At 41.5% G+C, this 24,807-nt stretch overlaps 1 protein-coding gene across 2 annotated transcripts in view; it reads left to right on the top strand.

Annotated features, from left to right (window-relative positions):
* Positions 1-228: 228 nt before the first annotated feature.
* Positions 229-24,807, top strand: part of MYLK (myosin light chain kinase) — a 344,455-nt gene continuing 319,876 nt past the window's right edge. For both annotated transcript variants that reach the window (XM_023590948.3, XM_023590949.3), the window contains exon 1: positions 229-526. The gene's annotated coding sequence lies outside the window, so the exon portion shown is untranslated. The remainder of the gene's footprint in view (positions 527-24,807) is intronic.

Raw genomic sequence — 24,807 nt, forward strand, 5'->3', positions numbered from 1 at the left:
CGTGTTCCCCTTTTGTCCTGTATCCAGCCGTCTTTCGGAGAAAAACAAAAACGAGCAAAAAAAAAACACCCTGAGCGTTGCCCGGCCCGGCGTGCGAGGCGGAGTTGGGGGCGGTGCAGCGAAAGGGGAGGCGGTGGGCTTTTGACAATCAGATCCGCGGGGAGCCGCGGCTCCGACTCCCTGGGGAAGAGCGCGCGGGTGGGCGTGGCGCGGCGGGGCCGCGGGCCCATTCCGCGAGCGCTATGCAAACGACATGCAAATCAGCGCGTGCTGGTTTGGAGGCGGCGGATTCGGGAGCGCCGCGCTCACTCGCTCGCACGCTCCTAAGTTTGTTCTTCGTTCTCTCACTTGTTCGTTCTCTCGCCGGGTGGCTCATCCCCACCCCGCCCCGGACGCGTCTCGCAGGCGCTTAGCGTCGCGGGGCCCGCCGCGGCCGAGCCCGCGCGAATCCCGCGCTGCGCGCCTGGGCCGGTGCGCCCCAGCCGAGCGCCGGTGCCGCGGCTCCCGGGCCGCCTTCGCTGCGCGGGTGAGTGAGGCCGCCCCACGCTTTTGTCCTGGCGCGGCCCCTCCGAGGGGTGGGGGTAGGGGCCCGGATCCTCGGAACTGGGCGACCCCAAGTCCAGTCCCCCAGGTCCCCTGCTGGAGAGGTGCAGCGAAGAGTTGGGGGCCGTAAAAGGATGACCCCACTGACGCCAGACAGCCCGGGTTCTCTTTTGGGGAAAGTGAGGCGCTTTGGGACAGTGATGCAGTTGTTTCTATAGGTCATGCAAAGAGGGTGCCTTTGATTTGAGAGGTGCGAATCGCCGCTAACCACCGAAGAAGAGCAGCGGGCTCTTCTAACCCCCAACCCCTTGCTTTAAAACTCAGTAATGGCCCTTCTCTCCTGCCAGCCTCGGCGGCGGGGTGGAGGAGCCGCTGAGAAAGCCCTTTCAGCCCAGATGTAAGTCCCATAAGGTAGGGCAGTGAGGTGGCCGCGGGGTGCCGGGGCTTGGCCGTCCAGGCAAAATCGAGTTGTCGCGCTTTGCAGCCTTTCTTTTCTCTTTGCTCCTCACTTAAGCCTCTCCCTTCGCTCTGCCTACTCCGCTTCAACTGAAGTTCCATTGCTCAGGGACCCTGTTCCCAGATCGTTGGTCCTGGAAAGTTTGCGATAAACTACTTTCCAGGAGATGTTGTTAGCTGCCAATAGTTGAGGTGGAACCACTAAAATCCTTCGAGACTGAAAGAGCTGAATTTTTAGGAGTGATATTGCAGACTCTAAGAAGAACTGAAAGGGAGAGGTTTTCTAGGAGCTTTGAGGAGAAAGAGAAAGATCTAGCATCCTTGGGGCCTCCAAGGGGAGGGTAAAATTAGCTGTTGTGATTTGGGGTGCTGGGGTGGGGTGAGGGGAAATCTGGGCGGTAAACACGGTGCTAGGCCTCAGGTCACTGCTTTTCACCATCCTTCTTCTTCCCCAGTGCAAAGAGCAGAGTACGGGCTTCTGGAGCCTGCCTAAAGCTGCATCCCCCTTCCAACTGGGATGTCCTTAGAAATCTTTCTTGCCCAAATGCACACTTTATCAAAAAATTCTTTCCAATGGGAGACTTGGGAGAACCATCTGGGGAAGTCCCTCTACTCCCCAAAGCAGCCGGTATCCACCATGAAAACATCTGGGGACATGTAGATAGATGACTTTGGTAACCTTATTGGGTTCCTAAAAGGCATTTAGGGTTAGAGTAGAATTTTTTCCCCCCCTCATGTTCCCTCTTCCCCTCTACTATTCCTTTTCTTTTCTTAAATTCTTGAACACCTTCCCTTTTGTGATCTCTTTCTTAGTCTCTTTCTCTGTCCTGCACTCTGGGACCACTGTACCCTGCGCCAGTGTGGAAAGTTCCCTCCTGGTGCCCAGAATGAGATTGTACTTTTGTCTCCCACCCTTCATTTGCTGATGATATGAAAAGAATGCTGGTCCTCACATACCACTAGACTTGATCTTGGAGAACCAACCCCACAGTGGTGCAAGATTTGTGCTGGTTCATCTTGCCTCTTTTGATTTCTTTTGTGCAACAGCTGGCTAGCTGAGGAGGGGGTAGCTGGGACCTTGGAGTCATTTTTCCTTGTCAGAGGCTTGCTGACCCCCTCAGCAGGAGGCTGTTTCCCCAGTTCCCCAGGAGTCAAGCTTTTTTGGGGAGCACTGCACAGAGCAGAAGAGGCCCTTGGGAGCCTTGGTCTAATTGATGAGGTCAGATGGACCCACCTACCTCCTGGGACTTTGTAGATAGATGGGTGCAGAGCAGGGGGCTGGGAGTCTGTTGGGAAGTCTTCTTGTGGCCCCGGTGGTGCGGAGGGAGAACGGCCCTGTGCAGTGCCAAAGGTGAGAGAGGCGTAGGGGAGGACACCTAGGGCCTAGACTCTAGCTGGGGAGGTCTTAGCCAGCATTGGAGAAATAGACTGTGAATGTTCTGGGGTCACCTTGTATTTAATTTCTATAAGAATGATCCCTTGCTTCCTCCTCCTCCCCACTCCCCCGCCCCCAAATAAGATGAGTCTAGAGCTAGTGGCTTATTGGCTCTTTGCCTTTTATGAGGTTCAGGAGGTAGGGATTTGAGAATACAGCTTCATTTTGGTAGGAGTTCAGAGAGCTGTGTACATGTGGAGTCTTATTTAATATCTTTCTGAGGACAGCACTTCTTGGAATTCTGGAAATATACACCAATGCCACTTGGAAGTGCAACTGCCCCTCCCCCATTTCAAAACAAGACATACAGGTTGGGGAATTGTTAATTCTTAAAAGGTTTCCTGTTATCCTGTCCTATCCTTTCTTTAAAATGTAGGGAAATTTAGAGAGCAACCTCTAAAAAGCAATCTTTCTTAACAGAGAACATTGTTCTTGCCCACCTTGAGCACTGATCAACAGAGGGTATACCTAGAGGATATGAACTTGGACCATTTGCATGGAAGAAGTAGAAATGGACACTGGTTCAACTGGGGGTCTGTTGGGTGGCATCCAACAGTAATCCAGCATGCAGACATAGCAGCTCTCACTGTGATGGGCTCCCATGCCATGTGACTTCTGCTCCCTTCCTTTCACTCCCCCGGCTTCTTGCCCCAAAGAACAGAGAGGTGAGTGTGTGAAGCAGGGGTCTGGTGTGTGAGTCACTCACCTCTCCCACCTGGGACATTTACAGATGAATTTGTCTATTGAATTTTGGCTTCAGATGTTTCTCTTTGTTTGAAGCCAACAGGTTGAACAAATTCATTTCTCCTTACAAACTCAAGGTGGGTGGATCTTCCTGTTTGTCACTACAGGCCAGCAGGTATGTCCTCTCTGCCTTGTTGCATATGCACCTGGTGCGACAGAGCTGCAGCCCTTGGAAACTGGCCATACAGCCAGCCCAATGCATCTGGGGCAGGAGGAAGTCCACAAGAATTGCTCCCTGTTTTAGCTTATCGAGGTGGCAGTAAGGCTGGATTTCTGGACGTTCACACCACTGTCTTTTCATGGCCTTCCTGTTCCCCCTGGTGCGGGAGGGTGATTGCTGACAATGGCATCCCACTTGAGAGCTGTGGGGATTTTTGTGACCATCTAGCTTCTCACACTTCCCATCCCCCTAGTCAGTACTTCTGTGCCCCGTTCTTCCCTCCTCCCTCCCCTGGGTTCTGAGTGCAGAGCTACTGGAGGCAAAAGAAAAGGGATGAGGAGAGGATTTCTTTTTCATTCAGATCTGCTTCATGATTTTTTTTTTCCTGGCTCTGGGCCCCCAGATCTGGGTCTAATTTGTTAATCCAGGACCTAATGTGTTATTTTTCATAAGCTTTGGAACCAAATACCTATAATTTGGGGCTTTCATAGTTGATGATGTTACCTTTCTTGTTTTCAATAATTGAGGATTTCTAGGAGTAGCTCTCCTTCAAATTTATGTCGAGGAAGCACAAGGATAGAATGTGGTCTTTGCTATCAAACTTAGGTTTATTTCATCCTGTTTACTATTTGGCTGGGTATTCTGGACATGGTATTTAACTTCTGTGAGCTGGCCTCAGTTTCCTCATCTGAAATGAGGGAAGTTGTGATATTAAATGAATATATGAATATAAATAGTAGAAACAAACACAGAGTAAATTTTAATATACATATCTTTTGGTGTTCTTTATGTCTCTATGTAATCATCTGTAAATCAGCCAACAGTCATTAATTATGTCACCTACTCATCTTCTGTTTCTGTGGAGGATTATAAAACAAAGGTAATATACTCAAGAGTCTTTTGGTCTATATAGGGGAACAACTAATGCCTATGAAGTAACTAGAAAACAGTGACAACACATAATTTCCAAGTTCCGTGGTACAGACTCAGTTAAGGGAATTAAGGGTGGCAAGAAGTTCAGGGCTGAACTGATCAGGGAAAACCCAAAGAGGAGGAGGAGAAGGGAGAGTGGGTGTGAGCAGGCCCCGGAAGGGTGGGTCGGTATTTACTGGAGACGGGGAGGCTGGGAACACTCGGCTGTAGCGTCTGAAGATTCTTTGGTCTCTGTTGTTAGAACCTGGTGCAATCCCTTTGACCTTGCAGTGAGCATTCAACCATGCAGGTCTGCTTATCCTCTGTGGTTTATTTTGGGGGCAGTTTTCATTATGGGATTGTTTTCCGTCATCTACCCAGCATATTAATGAAATAAATTTGTTTTACCTTTATACTGGATAAAAAATAAAGAGCTAAACATTTTTGTGGTGATGAATGCACAACTTTGTGATTATACTAAAAGCCATTGATAATATACTTTGGGTAGATTGTATGGCATGTGAATATATCTCAATGACAGTGCTTTCAAAAGTAATGAGAAGCAAATCTATGGCCAGAGTGAAAGTCCATTCCCATAGAAGGCTTTTGGGTTTTCCAGGGCTTTGTGTTTTTCCTCGTGTCTCAATTATTGTAGCTTATTTCCAAGACGTTGACTTGCAGGGTGTTCGGGCTGGAGGAGACCAAGACCACTTGCCCCTGCATTGTACTGAGGAGGAAGCCTTGACCAAGGAATCAGGTGATTTGGTGGTGGAGCCAGAAATCAGCTAGAGTTCTTATTACCCTGTCCTAGGGGAGGATGGTGATGGGAGTGGGAAGGCAAACTGCCTGCCCTATGCCAGAGGCATGGATGCAAATTTATTATATCATTTGCTCTGCCTTTTTTTCAGGGTCCTTGAAGGCTGTCCTCTTTAGTCTGAGGGTATCCTGGGGAGTGGGGATGAGTTTTCCTGACTTTACCTAGCTGGATTTAGTGATCACTGCCATCTGTCTGCTTGCAGGATCCATGGGTTCCCAGTATCTGCCTGCACAGACCTTACCATCTTAACATCCCAGCCCTCTCCCCCTTACCCAAACTCAACACCTATGGCTGACTCTGCATTCTGGGTCTGCCTTGGCTCTGGAATGCACTATCTTTCCCAGGAATTTTCATACTTTCGAACAGTTCCAGACTTAGCCCTTCTCCACTGACCCTGGCAGGAATGGTGTTTTCCTTCACTAGGACTGGAAGAGATGGAGTGTCTTCCTAGAATGTGTGAAAAACCTGGAAGAGACCCAAAGTTTGGAGTCAAGCTCCAGCACAGTCCCCTACTATGTGCTTTCACCTCTCCAGGTCATTGCCTGCTCATCTGTAAATGAGATGGATCCCTTCTCTGCTCACCTGACGAGGCTGTGGGCAGATGACCAAGTACTCTTTAATCTCTACTCACCAAACAGTTGTAACGGGTTGTGCCCCACTGGGTTGTGAGCTGCTTGAGGTCAAAGTTCTGGTTCATCTTGATGTCCTGACAGCATCTGACATACCATCAGTGCTGAGTATATCTGGGTTGAAGGACTGGCTCAGTGAGTGAATCTCAACCAAAGATTCTTAGGTATTTGCCACTTGTGTCCCATGAACCTCAAGTAGCTGAATGCTCTGGGTCTCCCTGTGTGCATCTGCAGATACCATTTTCTCTTTAAAGAACAAGCCCTTCCCGGCTAACTTCTGTTTAATCTTTGAATCATCAACTCCAGGGTCTCTTTGGAAATCCTTCCCCCTCTTTTTTTTAGATTTATTTATTTTAAAAATTTATTTCTCTCTCCTTCCCCACCCCCAGTTATCTGCTCTCTGTGTCCATTCGTTGTGCGATCTTCTGTGACCCCTTCCATCCTTATCAGCGGCACTGGGAATCTGTGTCTCTTTTCGTTGCATCATCTTGCTGCATCAGCTCTCCCTCTGTGCGGCGCCATTCTTGGACAGGCTGCACTTTCTTTCACGCTGGGCGGCTCTTCTTATGGGGTGCACTCATTGTGTGTGTGGCTCCCCTACGTGGGGACACCCCTGCGTGGCCTGGCACTCCTTGCGTGCATCAGCACTGCACATGGGCCAGCTCCACGCGGGTCAAGGAGGATGGGGTTTGAACCGCGGACCTCCCATGTTGTAGATGGATGCCTTATCCATTGGGCCAAGTCTGCTTCCCTCCCTTCCCTTTTTTTTGAGGGCTTAATGACCCTCTTCCCCCACTTCCACCTAGCCCCATAGTGTTCTTCGCTGCCTGTGCCCCATAAGGCAAATAGTCGTTGTATTGAAATCGTCGCACCAAACCACCAGAGACATTGCCCTCCCCTCAGTATCCCCTGAGATTGTATAATATACAATGTCTTGTTTATTATAGATGTGCAGCTATTGTTCTGAGTGAATATGCAGTTGAATGGATGAATGCTGTCAGCGACCAGCAGGACTAGGGGTGAGGCCTTTTCCTGCACAAGGTCTAGGTGAGGGGAGAGCTCATGAGCTGGGAGTAAAGGAGGTCTACAAAGGACATCTCTATATAAGAGGACTCGGTGAGAAAATAGCAGACTGGAATGGTACATGAGGTGGAATAAGTGAAGAGGGATGAGAAAGAGGGAGACCTGAGCTGCGCTATACCTGAACTGGGTCAGAATTGACAATGAAGTATAGAAATGTAGAAAAAAGGGTTTACCTACATGTGCCTCAGACACAGTAGCTGAATTCCTGCAAAATTGAGTGCAAACTGAATTATTAAGAAGTGTGGTACTGTCAGCTAATATTTTGGATATTGTGTTTAATTTTGATCTTTAGTCAACTACAGCCCCAAATAAAACAACTTTCTTCTTCATAGCCATAATGATATTTCTGCTTTTCTATGCTAATTAAACCAAGGCTTAAGTGCATTGGGATTCAAGACCTTTAGAGAAACTCTGATGAATCTTTTCGTGGCATAAATAATCACATCCCAATTTATCTGTTTTTTAGAAATTGAACTGCCATTTTTTTTTAAAGGGCAGTGTTCCTGGAGATAAAATTGCTAAGTACTGAAAGCAAGCTGTCCTGAAAGTCTGGAACCTCAGATCAGGGACTTCTGCTCACTTTAGGGTCTTGTTCTTAAAGTGTCACAGATGGAAGAGCCAGACGATGGTCGGATCATTCAGCTATATGGTAAGAATGTGCACTGGGGATCCTGAGAGGATTAAGTTGGAGTTACTGTCCTCAGGGGGGTTCATGGGCCAGTGAAGGGTGAACCCACGGACAGTTCTGATACAGGGTGGTGGATGCTATGGTAGAAGCTTGCACAGGGTGCCTGATAAAATGACTCATGGTTTGGGAAATTGCATTATGAGAAGGCCAAGCGTATAAATTCTTCCATTTGGGGTGGGATGAGAAGAAGAATGGTGTGGCTGAAGGATTGTCTTTCTCAGGGCAGCCTAGACATTGACACAGCCCATCTCAGGTGCCAGGATATGGGAAGGGGTATGTAGGAAGCATGCTCTCCCTTCTCTAGATAGTTGTGAACAGAGCGGGCAAAGTACCCTTTGCCTTCTGGGAATTATCTGGTCTCTATCAACTCTTCTGGGGTCTGGCTATAGATGATGTTGTTAGTTAGAAACTATTAACTGGCAATGATCATTGTCTCCTTGATAGATGTGTGCACACACCCGAGACTTGAAAGATGCTGGCCTGACTGAGTTGCATCAGGGTGGAGTATCTGGCTCCAGTTTCATGCCCTGCTGGGTTATCATAACCCAGACAAGATATCAGACTTTCATGGGCTGTAGTATTTCTTCCCTGGGAGTCAGCAACAGTTGAAGAGACTAAGGGATACTCAGAGTACAGCACTATTTACCCCTTCTGAGTCCCTTGAGCAGCTTATAGAGGAAGGCTGGGTGGGACTCAGACCCCTTTGACCAAGCATGGTTCAAATGCCTGTCTGTGTGGCTCATTTGTTCCTGTGAATTCAGATCACCCCATCCATTCAGGAGAGGCCCCTCTCTCACCTACATGGTTTCTCATACAGGGCTCTGCACGCAGGGCCACCTTGCTCTCTCCTTCCCTAGGTGTCAGGAGGGCACAGAGTGGCCCATATTCCCTGGCCTTCAAGGTCAAAGCAAGGTAGACACTTGAAAAAGTATTCAGGGCAGTAATTGTATCATTAAGCTTGAGTGATAGTTTTTGAAGAGCCAGACTTGATGGTAGGGGTTTTGCACAGTGTCTGGAGGCCTGTATTCCAAGGAGCACTTGGTCCAACCCCTGCCATGCCCCCACCTCTTTCTCACAGAAGGAGAACCTGAGGCCCTCAGTCACTGACATGGTTTACTCTGTGAGTGTGCATTTTATGTATTTGTTTCTAGGGTAGTACTGCCAGTGGCACCCTAAAGGATAAGTATATAAAATGTATCATCACTGAATTTTACATTTGAATGAATCCTTAAAAATTATCAGATGAAAACTTCCTAAATCCTCCACTTTTTATTAAAATCTATTTAAGAAAGCATGTTCAACAATAAGCTTAATAAACACACACAAGGGAAAAACAGAAACAGTCCATATTCTTGTTCTTTCTTTTCTCTCTCTGGTTTTTGTTTGTTCATGTTTTTATCATGAAAAGTATCTTGGACAGCCTGTGTTTCCCTCCCAGCATAGTGAACATACCATGGATTCAAATATTGGGTCATATCCCATTCTTTGAGTGTACCAGGGTTTAATAAGCTCCTTACTGTCAATTGGATACATTTAGAATAGCCAAGCTGTGATTATTTATAAATAAGTAAATAAGTAAATAAATGTCTTTATATACAACTCAGATAAATGATTACAAATGGAATTTCTGGATCAGAGTATATGATCATTTTTATGACTTGATGTAGGGCCATAGTGCCAAATTGCCCTCTAGGAAGGTTTTGCCAATGTTTCCTTTCACTAGTAGGATATGAGATTGCTATTACATATTAAATGTTTTAAAGACAACAAAACTGAAGCTTTGCGAGGTCTTGTGACTCATCTAATAACATATAGTTCAGTGGTCCTCACCTGGGGGCCCCACTGCCTATGCCACTCAGGGCCGTGTGGTAGTGTCTGAGATGCAGGAGGGGAATTATTGCTGGCATCCAGTAGGTAGAGCCAGGGATGCCACCAAACATCCTGCAATGCACAGACCAGCCCCAACAACAAAGAACTGCCTGACCCAAAATATCAGTAGGGCAATAGTTGAGCAATTCTGCTCAAATGTGTATCAAACCCATGTCTGTCTGACTCTGAAGTTCATGCTCTTATTCTCAATGTTATTCTACTACATGAAAGAACTTGGGTCCGTATATCATTACCAAATGGAATATCATAACTTTTAAAAGCTTTGCCAGTTTGATAGGTGAAAAGTGAATCTTATTATTTTTTAAATTTACGTTTAATTGTTTATGGTAAGGTTAAACATTTTTTGAATATTCACTGAACAGTTACATTTCTTTTATGAATTGCCTATAACTTTATCAGAGGTCTCTAACCTCAACCTCAGCTTCTCTTCCTCCTTCGAACTTTTGTAGCAATTAGTCCCTACAGAATTATTTTGATAGTGACAAGTTACATATTATGTAATGTTTTTAACTTGTGTTTAATTTTTTTCATTCAAAAATTTTGTTTCTGTGATCAAATTGAAAACTTCAAGAGAGGGACATGCATGCCTCTATTTCCTCATTGCAGAGGTTTCAGGACCTGCTGATAACAAAATTCCTTTGTGACCAGTTTGAAAAATAATCTATGCCTCTCCAGTGCCTGTTCCATACTACCTGGAATTTCCATTTACACAAAGTTCCCCAAGTGATTTTTAAAAAAAATTGTTTTCTTAGAGAAGCTGTGGATTTACAGAACAATCATGCATAAAATACAGGATTCCAATATACTACCCTACCACCAGCATCTTGCACTGGTGTGGAATATTTGTTACAATTGATGATAGTGCTTTTAAAAATAATTGTACTATTTTTAACAGAAATTACCTTTGTTACAATTGATGAAAGATTATTGAAATAGCACTACTAATTATCATCTGTAGTTTATATTAGGTGTATTTTCCCACTTACCTCCCTATTTTTAATACCTTGTATTTTTGTTGTACATTTGTTATATTTCATGAAAGAATATTCTAATACTTGAACTATTAACTACATTCAGTTATCTACAGTAGGGTTCATTGTGTTGTACAGTCCTATGCTTTATCTTTTAATTTTTATTATAGTAACATATATAATGTAAAGTTTCTGCTTTTAACCACATTCACCGATATAATTCAGGGCTGTTAATTACACTAACAATAATGTGCTACCACCATCACCATCCATTTCCAAACCTTCAAAATCAACCTAAATAGAAGTTCTGTTCAAATTAAACACCAACTCCCATTCTCTAACCCCACAGGTATCCTCTGGTAACCTATATTCTAGACTCTATGAGTTTGCTTATTATAATTAACACATCAGTGAGAGCATACAATATTTGTCTTATTGTGTCTGGCTTATTTGGCTCAACATAATGTCCATGTTGTTGCATGCATCAGGACATCATTCCTTTTTACAGGTGAATAATATTCCATTGTATGTATATAACATATTATTTATCCATTCATCAGTTGATGGACACTTGGATTGCTTTCATCTTTTGGCACTTGTGAATAATGCCACTATTAACAGCAGTATGCAAATATCTATTTGAGTGCCTGTTTTCAATTCTTCTGGGTATAAACTTAATAATGGGCTTGCCAGATCAAATGATAATTCTATACTTTGCTTCTGGAGGAACTGCCAAACTGTCTCCCACAACAGCTGCACCATTTTACGTTCCTATCACTAATGAATGACTGTTCCTATTTCTCCACACCTCTTCAAACACTTGTAGCTTTTTTTTTAATAGTAGCCATTCTAGTGGGTGTGAAATGACATCTCATTGTGGGTTTGATTTGCATTTCCCTAATAGCTTGTGATGTCAAACATCTTTTCATATATTTTTTAGCCATTAGTATATCCTCTTTGAAGAAATGCCTATACAAGTCTTTTGCTTATTTTTTAATTGGGTTTTTATTTTTGCGTTGTATGATTCCTTCTTTTTTTAAAAAAAGATTTATTTATTTATTTCTCTCCCCTTCCCCCCCAGTTGTCTGCTCTCTCTGTCCATTCGCTGTGCATTCCTCTGTGACTGCTTCCACCCTTATCAGTGGCTCGGGAATCTGTGTTTCTTTTTGTTGCATCATCTTGTTGTGTCAGCTATCCATGTGTGCGGCGCCATTCTTGGGCAGGTTGCACTTTCTTTCGCGTTGGGCAGCTCTCCTTACGGGGTGCACTCCTTGCGCGTGGGGCTCCCCTACGTGAGGGGGACACCCCTGCATGGCAGGGCGCTCCTTGCACGCATCAGCACTGCGCATGGGTCAGCTCCACATGGGTCAAGGAGGCCCGGGATTTGAACTGCAGACCTCCCATGTGGTAGACGGACGCCCTAACCACTGGGCCAAGTCCACTGCCTTGATTCGGTTTTGGTAATTTGTGTGGTTCTGGGATTTTATCTGTTTCATCTAGGTTATTGTATTAGTAAGCATTCTCCAAAAAAACAACCAACAAGGTATATTAAGAGATTTATTATAGGAATGGTTCATGTCACCATGGGGATTGGCAAATCTGAATTCCCTAGAGCACGCTGCAAGCTGGAAACTCCGATGAAGGTGAAGTTGTAGTCCCCAGGAGAAGCTGGCCGACTGAAGAAGAGGCAGAAATTCTTATTAGTTTCTGAAACCATAAGTTCTGCTTTAGATGTCCAACTTATTGGATGAGGAGACTCCCCTAATTGCTAATGGCTATTGCCTTTGTTGATTGTAGAAGCAATCAATTGACAGTATAACCTAGCCAAGTTGACACATGAAATTAACTATCACAGTTATCTGATTTTTTGGTGTACATTTTTCAGCGTATTCTCTGGTAATCCTTTTCATTTCTGTGGGATCAGTATTCTTTGGTAATGCTTTGCATTTCTGTGGGATCCTTAATAATGTCCCCCCTTTCATTTCTGATTTAGTTATTTGTGTCCTCCACCCTTTTTTTCTTTGTCAGTCTACCTAGTTTCTAGTTCCTTCATCTGTGAGGTTAGGTTACTACTTTGAGATCTTTTTTTTCATATGCATATTTAGAGCTATAAATTTCCCTCTGAACACTGACCTTTGCTACATCTTGTAAGTTTTGGTATGTTGTCCTTTCATTTTCATTTGCCTCAAGATAGTTCTTAATTTCCCTTGTGATTTCTTTGGCCTATTTGTTAAGAATGTACTTTTTAATTTCCACATATTTGTAAATTCTCCAGCTCCCCCTCTGCTATCCATTTCTAGTTTCATTCCGTTGTGGATGGAGAAAATATTTTGTGTGATCTCATCCTTTTTAAATGTATTGAGACTTGTTTTTTTGTGACATAACTTATGGTCTTTCTAGTGAGTGAGCTGTGTGCACTTGAGAAGGATGTTGTTATTCAGTGAAGTGTTCTATATATGTCTGTTATGGCTTGTTATATTATTGTTCAATTTCTCTATTTCCTTATTGTTTTTCAGTCTAGATGTTCTACCCATTATTGAAAGTGGTGTGTTGAAATCTCCTACAATTACTGTAGAACCATTTATTTTCCCCTTCAGATCTGTCAGTGTTTGCGTCATACATTTCGGGGCTTCATTGTTAGGTACATATATGTTCATAATTGTTAAAAATACTACTGATGACCTTTTTTAAAAAATCAGTATATGGTGTCTTTCTTTGTCCCTTGTAACAGTTTTTTACTTAAAGTCTATTTTATTTGATATTAGAATAACCACTCCCTAGAGCAGGAAGAGGAAGGGGAGGAGAAAAGAGAGGAGAAAGAGAAGAAGGGGAAAAGGAGGAAGAGGAAGAAGAAAAATGAAAGAAAGCACTTTTGTCAGTCTTTGCAGATTGTCTCTGTGTAAGTGCTCTCTTTTGGAGCTTAGCCAGACTTCAAATGAAGCTGTTCAAATGAAGAACAGCTCAAGGTAAAAGCATAAGGTCCTCTCTTGTCATTTCTGAGAATGCTTCTTGTCCTGAGCATGAGCCTATGATCTTATGAATTATTTCGTTTTCAGGAATACTCTAAATGCCCTTATAACCTAAGGAAATATGCAGTCTTTGTCCTCTGTCTGGACGTGCTATTGTATATTTTGAAACCAGTAATCCTTTGCACAGTGTTTTAGTTGCCCCATGAGCTACTTTGGAGTCCTGAGCAAGTTCTGGGATTGGTCAGAGAAACATGAGCATCCTGGTTCAGTCTTTTCAGGCTGCCACCAGATGTATTGGTACAGACATCCATTCACCCCAATATTTTAATTGTTACTTTGCTTCCTCCAGAGCCAGGACCAGGGACTCATTACTACAAGTGTGGGCTGTCTCTGCACGGAGCTGGAGAGGATATGGGGGAAGGGCCAACAAAGGTGCCATGGGATTTTCCTACTGTTTTTTAGTTGCCTTTTTCTTGACTCAAATCTTGCCCAGTTTCTGTAACCTTTTAACTATTTTCCAGAGCTCTGAGAAAGATGGTTCTGCCAGTTTTGTTTGTTCAAAAATTTGGTTGGAGATGGACCCCTGGGACATGTCATTTTGCCATCTTGGTGACCTCACTCCTCCCCTAGTGATTTTTGTATTGTCAAATTTGGGAATCAATCTTTGTTTTTTCTCTTTAAATTTTTATTGTGGGTTACATATATGTAACACAATTTTTCATTTTAACCATTTCTAAGTGTACAATTCAGTGGTATTAATTCCATTTACCTGGTTGTTTTTTGACTATGCAATTTTTTCTTTGATTTGTGTATTTGGAAATATTCTTCAAAATGAACAGAAAACAACTAAGTCCAGAAGTAGAGGAAAAAATAAAATGGTAAAAAATGAAATTACCATATGTACTTTGTTCCAAGATTTTAGGTTGTAAGGTTTAAACTACTTTATAGCTTTTCAGGCAAAAAAAATTTCCTACACTATATACAATTTAAGAAAATTTTCCAAATTTGAATATGCCTTTATTCCTAAAACTCCATATCACTTTCTTCATTATTACCACAATCAAAATATAAAGATTCTATTGAACTTTGTGTGTCTCAGTGTTAAACATGGTTTCAAGACAAAATACTATTTTCATAATCTGCGCTCATGAATTTTTTTTAAAGGGAAAGATTTCTTCATTATATGTTTCAGTGTTATTTGTTTGTTTGTTTGTTTGTTTGTTTGTTTGTTTGTGGAGGTACTGGGGCCTGGGATTGAAATTGGGACCTTGTATGTGGGAAACTTATGCTCAACCACTGAGCTACACTGGCTCCCCTGTGCTTGAATTTTGACTGTTGTCCCATCTTTGCATTCCTGCTATAAATTCTTGGATAAATACTGGTTCATGATGTATAGTTTTAAAAAATACCTGTCTGGTTTTGATTTTATAATATTTTATTTGGACTTTTGCATCTGTGGTCATAAGTGAGATTGAACTGCTTATTGTCTTCGCTTTCCTTGGGCAATTTTATATGTGTCCCAAATTTTGACACCTTTTGTACCTTTAGGATTGACAGAATAGTTTTGAGGAATATTAAAGTAAAGTATTGACACACAAACTTATACTTTTAGATCTTCTATAAGGTAATAATTTTGCTAAAATTTAAATATCTTCGGGAAGTTAGCTGGAAGCTTTGAAAAATGTTTAGTGCCCAATTCAAAAATTGGGTTATAATTTACATATCAGATAAAGTTCACCCAATTCAGTGTACAGTTCTGAATTTTGATAAATACATGTAGTCTCCTGTAAGCACCACCACAATTAATATTTAGATCAGTTCCATCACCCCAAAAATTGCCTTGTGCACTTTTATAGTCAACTCTTTCACTCCCTTCAGATCTTGCCAACCACTGATCTGTGTTTCTGTCCCTGTGGTTTTGCTTTTTCCAAAATGTCATAGAAAGGGAATCATATGGTATATAGTGTTTCTAGTCTGCATTTGTGATTCACCTCGTTACTGGGTAGATTGTAGGTCATTTCTTTTTGTTGTTGAATAGTATTTTATTGTATGGAAGGACCACAATGTGTTTATCTCTGTATTTACCTGTTGAAGGATATTTAGATTCTTTCTGATTTGAGGTGATAATGATTAAATTGACTATAAATATTTGTGTACAGATTTTTCTATGAACGTAGATTTTCATTTCACTTTAGGTAAATACCAGTATCTAGGAGTGGGATTGCTGGGTTGTATGGTTGTTTTCCAAAATGACTGTGTCATTTTGCATCCCCACAGCAATTTATGAGGCTTATAGTTTTTACATCCTTGCTAGTACTTCATATTGTGAGTTATTTTTTTATTTAGACATTCTAAAAGTGTAGTTCTTTCATATTGTGACTAATTTGCCTGTCCCTAATGATGTTGACATCTCTGTGTTTATTTGGCATCAGTATATCTTCTTTGCTGAAGGATCTGTTTTAATCACTTTCCAGTTTGTTTTATTGGATTGTTGGCTTTTCTTTCTTGTGACTGAGTTTTTTTTTTAAGGATTTATTTTTAAAAATTTATTTCTCCCTACCCCCTCATTTTTTTCACTTGCTACGTCTGCTCATCTTCCTTGTTTCTTTAGGAGGCATCAGGACCTGAACCTAGGACCTCTGATGTGGGAGGGAGGCACCTAATCGCTTGAGCAACCTCTGTTCCCTGCTTCGTTCTGTCTCTCATTTATGTTTTTCTTCTTGTGTTTTTTTTTTTAAGATTTATTTTATTTCTGTCCCCTTCCCCCCTGTTGTCTGCTCTCTGTCCATTCGATGTGTGTCCTTCTGCTTCTGCTTGCATTATCAGGTGGTACTGGGAAACTGTCTCTTTTTTGTTGCATCATCTTGTTGCGTCAGCTGTCTGTGTGTGTGGCGCTCCTCCTGGGTGGGCTGCACTTTTTTCATGCAGGGCGGCTCTCCTTGTGGTGCGCACTCCTTGCACATGGGGCTCCCCTATGCAGCAGCTCCCCTGTGTGGCACAGCACTCCTTGCGCGTGGCAGCACTGCGCATGGGCCAGCTTACCACACAGGTCAGGAGGCCCTGGGTTTGAACCCTGGACCCTCCATATGGTGAGTGTATGCTCTTATCAGTTGAGCCATGTCTGCTTCCCTCTTCTTGTGTTTCTTGTTGCATCCTCTTATTTTGTCAGCTTGCCATGCCTGCCTATCACTCCAGCTCTCTGTCTTCTTTACAAGACACCAGTAACTGAACCACAGACCTCCCATGTGGTAGGCGGGAGCACTATTGCTTGGGCCACATCTGCATCCCTGTAACTGAGGTTTTTTTTTTTTTCATTTAAATTTTTAAAAATTGTATTATCTTTTTAAAAAAGATACATGGATCACATAAAATGTTACATTAAAAAATGTAAGAGGTTCCCATATACCCCACTCTCCACACCCCTCACTCCTCCCACATCAAGGACTTCCTTCATTAGTATGGTACATTTGTTGCACTTGAGTACATTTTGGAGCATTGCTACACAGCATGGATTACAGTTTATGTTGTAGTTTATACTCTCTCCCAGTCCATTCAGTGGGTTATGGCAGGATATATAGTGTCCTGCATTTGTCCCTGCAATATCATTCAGGACAACTCCAAGTCCTGAAAATGCCCCAATTATCATGACTCTTTTTCCCTTTCCCTGCCTTCAGCAACTCCTGTGGCCACTTTCTCCACATTAATGATATAATATCTTCCATTGCTAGAGTCACAATATTTCTATAGTAAAATACCAGTAAGTCCAGTCAATTCCATATTTTATTCCTCCATCCTGAAGACCCTGGGGTGGTGATGTGTGACTGACTTTGGAAAGTTCTTTTTATATTCTAGATGTAAGTCCTTTATCAGATACATGTTCAGCAAAAATTTTCTTGCTCTCTGTGGCTTTTGTTTTCATTCTCCTAACAGGGTCTATTTTTGCAGAACACAACTATTTTTTTAAATCAATTTTATTGAAACCTATTCATAAAATATATACTCCTAAACAGTGGCAGTTGGTATAATCAGAACTGTGCATTCATCACTTCCATCAATATTAGAGCATTTTCATTACTCTGAAAAAAAAAACAAGAAGAAAAACCAACAACAAGAACAAAAGAAACAAAAAGCCTAACCCCTAGGAGTCACCTCTCAATCACTGTATCCTCCTACTGATCTATTTCTGTCTTATAATTTATTTATTTGTATTTACATTTTGTATAGATGGAGTCTAACAATATGCAGTGCTTTTGTCTAGTTTCTTTCACTTCGAATACTTCCTTTTTTTTTTTTTTACCATTTGTGAAAGTTATTAATATATTACTATACACTACTGTCCATAGTTTGCTTTGGTTGTGTTTTTGCCTAAATATCACCCTGATATTAACATCTTGTAACATTAACATGCATTCGTTCTGTTTCAGAGAAAAACATTCTTATATATCACTATTAACCATACTCATTTTTCACAAGAGGATTTGCTATGCTGTACCATCCCATGTTTCATTTTTAGCTTTCCTTCTAGGGATATATGCAACTTTATATTTTCCCTTTCAACCACTATCATACCTATATATTAGTGCTGCTAATTATAAACACTATGATCTGCTTTCACCATTTCTATTCATTTACAAACAACCTTTTTACCCATTCTGAACATTCTCTAACCTCATTCTGTTTTCTGGCGATTTATATTCTAGCTATTAACTCCATGAGTTTACTTATTATATTCAGTTCATAATAGTGAAATCATACAATGTTTGTTTGTTTGTGTCTGGCTTGCTTCATTCAAAATCATGGCCTCCAGGTTCATCCTATTGTCGTATATTTCATGACTAGATTTCTTACAACTGAATAATATTCTGTCATGTCTATATATCACAATTTGTTTATCCATTCATTAGTTGATGGACAGCTGGGTTGTTTCCGTCTTTTGGCAGTTGTGAATAATGCCTCTTTGAACATCGGTGTGCAAATGTCTGTTCGTGTCCCTGCTCTCAGTTCTTCTGGGTATATACTTAGTGGTGATACTGCCAGGTCACATGGCAGATCTATATCTAACTTCTTTAGGAACTGCCAAACAGACTTTCACAGCAGTGCAGAGCAGAAATTTAAAAAATTTTTGAATGGCATACTTTAAATGGCGTAGTTTATTGTACATAAATGATTAAATTGCAAACATAGCAATGTTTGAGCATGAGTAACATTTTGTTTCCCTACATCCTTATCAATATTTGGTATGATTAGACATATTAGTTTTTGCTAACTTGGTTGTGTAATGGTGCCTTGTTCTTATCAGAATTTTCCTTTTCAGTCATGTTACTGGGTATCTTTTCTGAAATTGTTGGCCATTCAGTTTTCCTTTCTGGGCACTGCCAGTGAACTCCTTTGTCTGATTTGATCTGTTCCCTTGACTGCAGTCCGGGTGTCTGTCCTAGACAGTGCTGGTGCAGTGTTAGTTAGCAACGTACAGTGTTAGAGCATTCTGAACATCAGTTCTTCTAGAAGCAGCAACACGAGCCTCACAAATATCTTCTCTCCATCTGAGGCTCATCTTTACATTTTGTTGGTGGTTTTCTTTGTTTTGTTTACAGAATTTTTAAAAATAAATTAATGTTATTGATACTTATTAATAAAGCATTCAATCCATCCAAAGTGTACAATCAGTGGTATTTGGTGTAATCATATAGTTGTGCATTCATCACTTGGATCATTTTAAGAGCATTTTCATTATTTCAGTAATAATACTAGTAAACAAAAAATAGAAAAATAAACAAAAAGATTCATCACTTCTCTATCTCTAAGAAATTTTAAATTTTGATAAAGCCTAGTTTATCAATTTTAAAAAATATATTATGTCTTTTAAGGCAACATTATGAAGATTTTCTCCAATGCTTTTTTTTTTTTTTTTTGACACATTTTATAGTTGTAGGTTTTACATGTAGATCTCCATTTTGGATTGATTTTTTTACTTGGTGCAAGGTTTAGATAGAGGTTCTGTCTTCCATATGAATGTCTAAATGTTCTATCACCATAAAAGAATATTCTTCTCCTATTGAATTGCTTTTGTAGCTGTCTCAGAAATTGAGTTTGTATATGTGGTTCTTTTTCTGACTATCCATTCTGTTCCATTGATTTATGTGTTTATCCTTTAACCAATATACACTGCCTTGATTACTGTAGCTTTATAGTAAGTTTTGAAATCAGGTAATGTAAGTCCTTCAACTTAGTTCTTCTTTTTCAAAATTGTTTTGGCTATTTTAGGTCTTTTGCATAGCCATATACAATTTAAATTCAATTTGATTTCTACGTAAAATCCTGTAAGGAGTCTGGTGTTGTGTTATATCTATATTCTCACCAAATTGATCTGTTTGGTAAGAATTGACATCTTCATAATTGTGGGGCTTCCAATACATGAATAAGTAATATCTTTCCATTTTTTTAGATCTTCTTTGATTACTTCATCAAAATTTGGAGTTTAGCATATAAATATTGACATATCTTGTTAGATTTATAACTGTGTTTCATGTTTTGCCTACAGTTTTAAATGGTACTTTTGTTAATTCTGTTTCCTAATTGTTCATTGCTAGTGTATATAAATACAATTGATTGTTGTTATTTTAATGGATTTTTAAAAAGTAAATCAGAAATAAAGTGTGGCAAAATATGTACCTACAGAATTTGGAAATCTAATGTAATTAATATGTAATTGTTTGTAGTTAACCAACAAATAAAATATGTAATTTAAACAAATTAGGAGGTTGGGATAAAGAGCCAATTTTCAGCCCTCATCTGCCTCTTAATTATTATTATTATTATTATTTTTAAAGATTTATTTATTTATTTAATTTCCCCCCCTCCCATGGTTATCTGTTCTTGGTGTCTATTTGCTGCGTCTTGTTTCTTTGTCCGCTTCTGTTGTCGTCAGCGGCACGGGAAATGTGGGCGGCGCCATTCCTGGGCAGGCTGCTCCCTCTTTTCACGCTGGGCGGCTTTCCTCACGGGCGCACTCCTTGCGCGTGGGGCTCCCCCACGCGGGGGACACCCTTGCGTGGCACGGCACTCCTTGCGCGCATCAGCACTGCGCATGGGCCAGCTCCACACGGGTCAAGGAGGCCCGGGGTTTGAACCGCGGACCTCCCATGTGGTAGACAAACGCCCTAACCACTGGGCCAAAGTCCGTTTCCCTCTTAATTATTTCCCTGAAGTTTTCGTAAGTTGATTTTTATATATTGAGCCTATATCTTGTGACCTTTCTAAACTTACTCGTTAATTCTAGTAGCTTTTTTATTTTTGCAGATTCTTTGTGATTTTCTCTATACGTAATCATCTTCTGTGAATAAAAGAAATTTTATTTCTTCCTATCTAATTTGCTTGACTTTTATTTATTCTGTGCTGGTTAGGATCTTCATTATGATTTAAACAGGAGTGGTGAAAATGATGTCTTTGCCTTATTTCCATTATTGGTGGGGGTGGGGGGAAAGCATTCAGTCTGATACCATTATGTGTGATGTTAGCCATACGTTTTTTTGTAGATGCCCTTTATCAGGTTCTTTTCTAATAATCTCCAGGGTTCATCTTTTCTGGTAATTGGGTTGGGAGAGGGAACATGGAAGAATAATATCGGTTATCCTACATATAGGCATTTATTATGAGAACTTTAATAAAAGCCTGTGGCACATTCTTCTGGAGAGCCCTGAGAGTTCTAACTTGGACTCGGATGGGTAAACTGAGGCACAGAAGTCATTCTGGGGACAGTTTTCTGCACAGGAGGCAGTGCCTTGGTCTCCTAACCCTGGTTCATGATGGCCAGGGACTCTAACGCTCATCTGCCTACCAACCAGATCTATAGATCAGAGCGGAGGGAGAGTTGGACTTGCTGCAGTTTTATGGGTGAAAGGGTTCTCTCCCAATAGTTTAGAGCAAAATTATTTTGTAAAGAGCCAGGTAATAAATATTTTCAACTTTTCATGCCATATGTGTATCTATCACAAAACTCAATTCTGCCATTATAGTGTGAAAGCAGCTATAGATAATATGCAAATGAATGGTTGACAATGGTGTTTCAATAAAACTTTATTTACAAAAACAGACAGCAGACTGGACTTAGCCCATTGGCCATAGTTTGCCAAACACTAATATAGTCTCCTAATATAATGAATTATATTGATTGAGTTTTGAGTGTTGAACTGGCCTGGGATAAACCATTCCTGGGATAAACTCTCCAGAGCATCTGGTCTGTGTCTGACCCTACCTTTGATTTTTAGCTGTGTTATCACAGAACTGTATGAATGTCTCAGTTGTAGGGCCAAAATGACACCACTGCTTACTCTCATCCAGCATATAGTAGATGGGTAGTAAGCATTTGTGACAGGGTGGAAACACCTGTGCATGTCAGTGGTGCATTTTCTGAAGTTCCCTTTATGGGTCTTCTGAGGAACTCAGAGAAAATGGGTATTTGTGTGGAGGAATTTGTCTCAAGTGCTGCAGGCCTAGGCTGATCTTTCATTTCAGAGTCTATTTTAGAAAAATGACTCAAGTTTGGTCTGTGGGGCACTGCTTTCTAATTAGTCTCTCTTTTTCCTGAGGGTTGTGGTTGGGACCGTGGCTTCAGGGCTCAGGAACTTGGGCATCCAGTTGCCAGCCCCAGAGCTGTTGTTCTAAAAGGGCTTGAGTGACCCCTTTCCAAGTCCATGGTCCTCTTTTACAGAACAGTGTGCCCGTTTGTGGGAGGGCACATTGCTGGAGAGGCATACCTGTCTGGCTCCTGAATGCATGTCTGCGGTGTTGACCAGATAGTGCCATGGTGATACGGTGCATTAAATTGGTTTTGTAAAGATAGATTGCAGAATCCACCTCAGCCATGTCTCCTCCTTGATTGGGAGAACAGGATGTGTGGATGATAAGAAGAGAACTGGGTTTGAGTCTAGCTCAAATGTTTTTAGATGGGTAAAATTGGGTAATCTGTTTAATTCTGCTGACCTTTAATTCACTCATTTATAAAATGGAAATGCTCACAACCTCCCAACATTTTTGTGAGGGTTACATTAAACCCCCACTCTCTCTCCTGGGCTGAGGGAGGTGAGGGGAGGCTTGGAAGTATACAAAGGAGGAAATAGTGGGAAAGAATCTATACAAAAATGCAAAAAAAAAAAAAAAAAAAAAATTGGAACCATGATGGGAAAATCCGTTAGATGACTAGGATGTGGGGAAAGGGTACTGGTCACTCCCCCTCTCGTCAGATATTTCTGGACTACACGGAAGGTCCGGGTGATTCGGAAGCTGAGTCTCTGATTTTACTCTCGTGTAATGAGGGCTCTCTGTCAGGTCTGGGTGATGCTTTGGATTGTTTGGTCCTCTTGGCTTTCATCATTCAGCCCAGTTCACTGGGATGGGAAGGGGGTTATGGGGTTGTACCAGACACTGCTTATTGGAACCAATTGCATAGTTGCCTGGGATTTGATGGTGCTATATCCCTAGGACCTGGTCACAGTAATAACCTTCCTTTGTATGTATTGACAGAACACGTTTTTACTGTCCTTACAACCACCCAGTGAGAGAGGGTGAGGAGAAGACATCTCTGACTGCTTTCAGGATGCCTCCAAGTCGTTGCACATTCTTGCCAAGGTTCCAGACCCCTGAGTACAGTTGTTGGGGGACAATGCCCCTCCCTTTTCAGCGAGTTCAGGCCACTGCTGCTTCCAGGCCTTCCCAGCCCAAGATCTCACTGCCCTTTGGAGGCATCTTAACCAGGTTTTTTTCTAGAGAGCTCATAAAACTTATTGAGGATCGTAAGTGGATAAAGTTCCAATTATGTCACTCTGAGATAACCTTATGTTATTGTACTTTAAAACAACATTAGGGCACAGATCTGCTTGTAATGCTCCTGGTTAAAACCAATGTTAATCCCTACCGCATGAGAGATAAAATGCTAAATATTCAACTTGCCATGCAAAGTAGGCTACAGTTAGACTCCTGCTATATATATACTCACAGTTATCATTTGAGTGGCTGTAAATACTTTTCATTTGGATAATGTTTATAGTTTACTAAATGTTTTCACACATTTTGCATTGTAATCTTGTCAACCCAATGATCTTGTTTTTGTTCCTATTTGATAGTTCCATACCTTAAAAAGAACTTTGCTCAAGGTCAATGGTAACAATAAAGCCAAGACTCAGATTAAGCAGAAGGCATATAACAGAGACCACTTGGTACTTCTTAGCCATGTGACCTTGAGCATGTTTCTTTATCATCAAAACATGGCTAATGCAGCTATATCATGAGGTTTTCATGAGGGTTAAACAAAATAATCCAGGCAGAGTCCTGATACATAGTAAATTCTCAGAAAACATTTACTATTATTATGATACTATATATTTTAGTTAGGCCAGTAAAAAGAATTTATTGGTAAATGGGGGAAAGAATAGAGCTTGCTGAGAAATGGGAAAGAAAGAGAGCCATGACACTATATTTTAACTGTTCTGCAATTAATGCTTCTACTTTTTATTCCACCTTTATGAGTAACATCGCTATAATTGTCTTGGACCAATGGTTTATTTTTTTCTCTTGTGTCATTTCCTTGGATTATCTTCCAAGAACAGCATTACCAAGTTGAATCGTATGCTCCTTTTAGTTTTATTTATTGCCAAACAGCTCTTTAGTGGGATGATTCCCATCTAACAGGCCACAATCAGACTCAGGAGAGTGATCCATCCCTCTTGGGTGGTATTTCCCTGTGGCCCCTCAGCACATCAGAAGGCCCATCTGTCATTTTTAATGAGCGTAATAACCATCCTCAGAAAAGACCAACAGAGCCTAGGCCAGTTGGAACCAAACCTTATAAAATAGACTGTGCCTTCATCAAGACAGGAACCAGTCTGGTCAGTAAACTGTGCTAATACCACTAAAAATGGCTGGCCTCTCCCCTCACTTTCCACAGGGCTCTGGGGAAGGTCTTTGCTTGTGCAGGTTAGGTAGATATGAGGGAATGGTGTGGGGGGGACACAAGTTATTTTTGAGATCTGGAGCTGCGATTGCAGAGAAGATTATGTGGGGCATAGTGACATCGCACCGTCCCCATAGGAGGGACTTGAAAGAAAAAAAAAGGAAAATATCCATTTTCTGTATGACAGACTACGTTGTGGAGGGAAAGCTAATGGAGATGTTATGGATAGTGGCAGACCACTGGTGGAAATGCCGGACAATTGCCTGGGGCCAGTGCCGCTTCTATTCTTAGATTCCCTGTCCTACCCAGCGGTGAGGAGAGGTCACAGAACTGTGTCTGGTGGTAGATGGAGGATCAGGTGCATATGGATCCTCAGAATTTCTGGCTGGGCTAGTACAGCCAGGGAGAAAAAGCTTAGTTTCAGAGAGAAAGTGTTTTAGGAGCCAGTGGAGTGTGGTAGAAAGAGCCCAGGACTGGGCAAACATGCAGATCTCAGGTATAGCTTGAAGACGCTGGCCTCAGTTGCCCAGTGAAAAATGAGAGGATGGAACTACATTCTTCT

This window comes from Dasypus novemcinctus, chromosome 4 (assembly GCF_030445035.2).
Source record: "Dasypus novemcinctus isolate mDasNov1 chromosome 4, mDasNov1.1.hap2, whole genome shotgun sequence".
Lineage (NCBI taxonomy): Eukaryota > Metazoa > Chordata > Mammalia > Cingulata > Dasypodidae > Dasypus > Dasypus novemcinctus.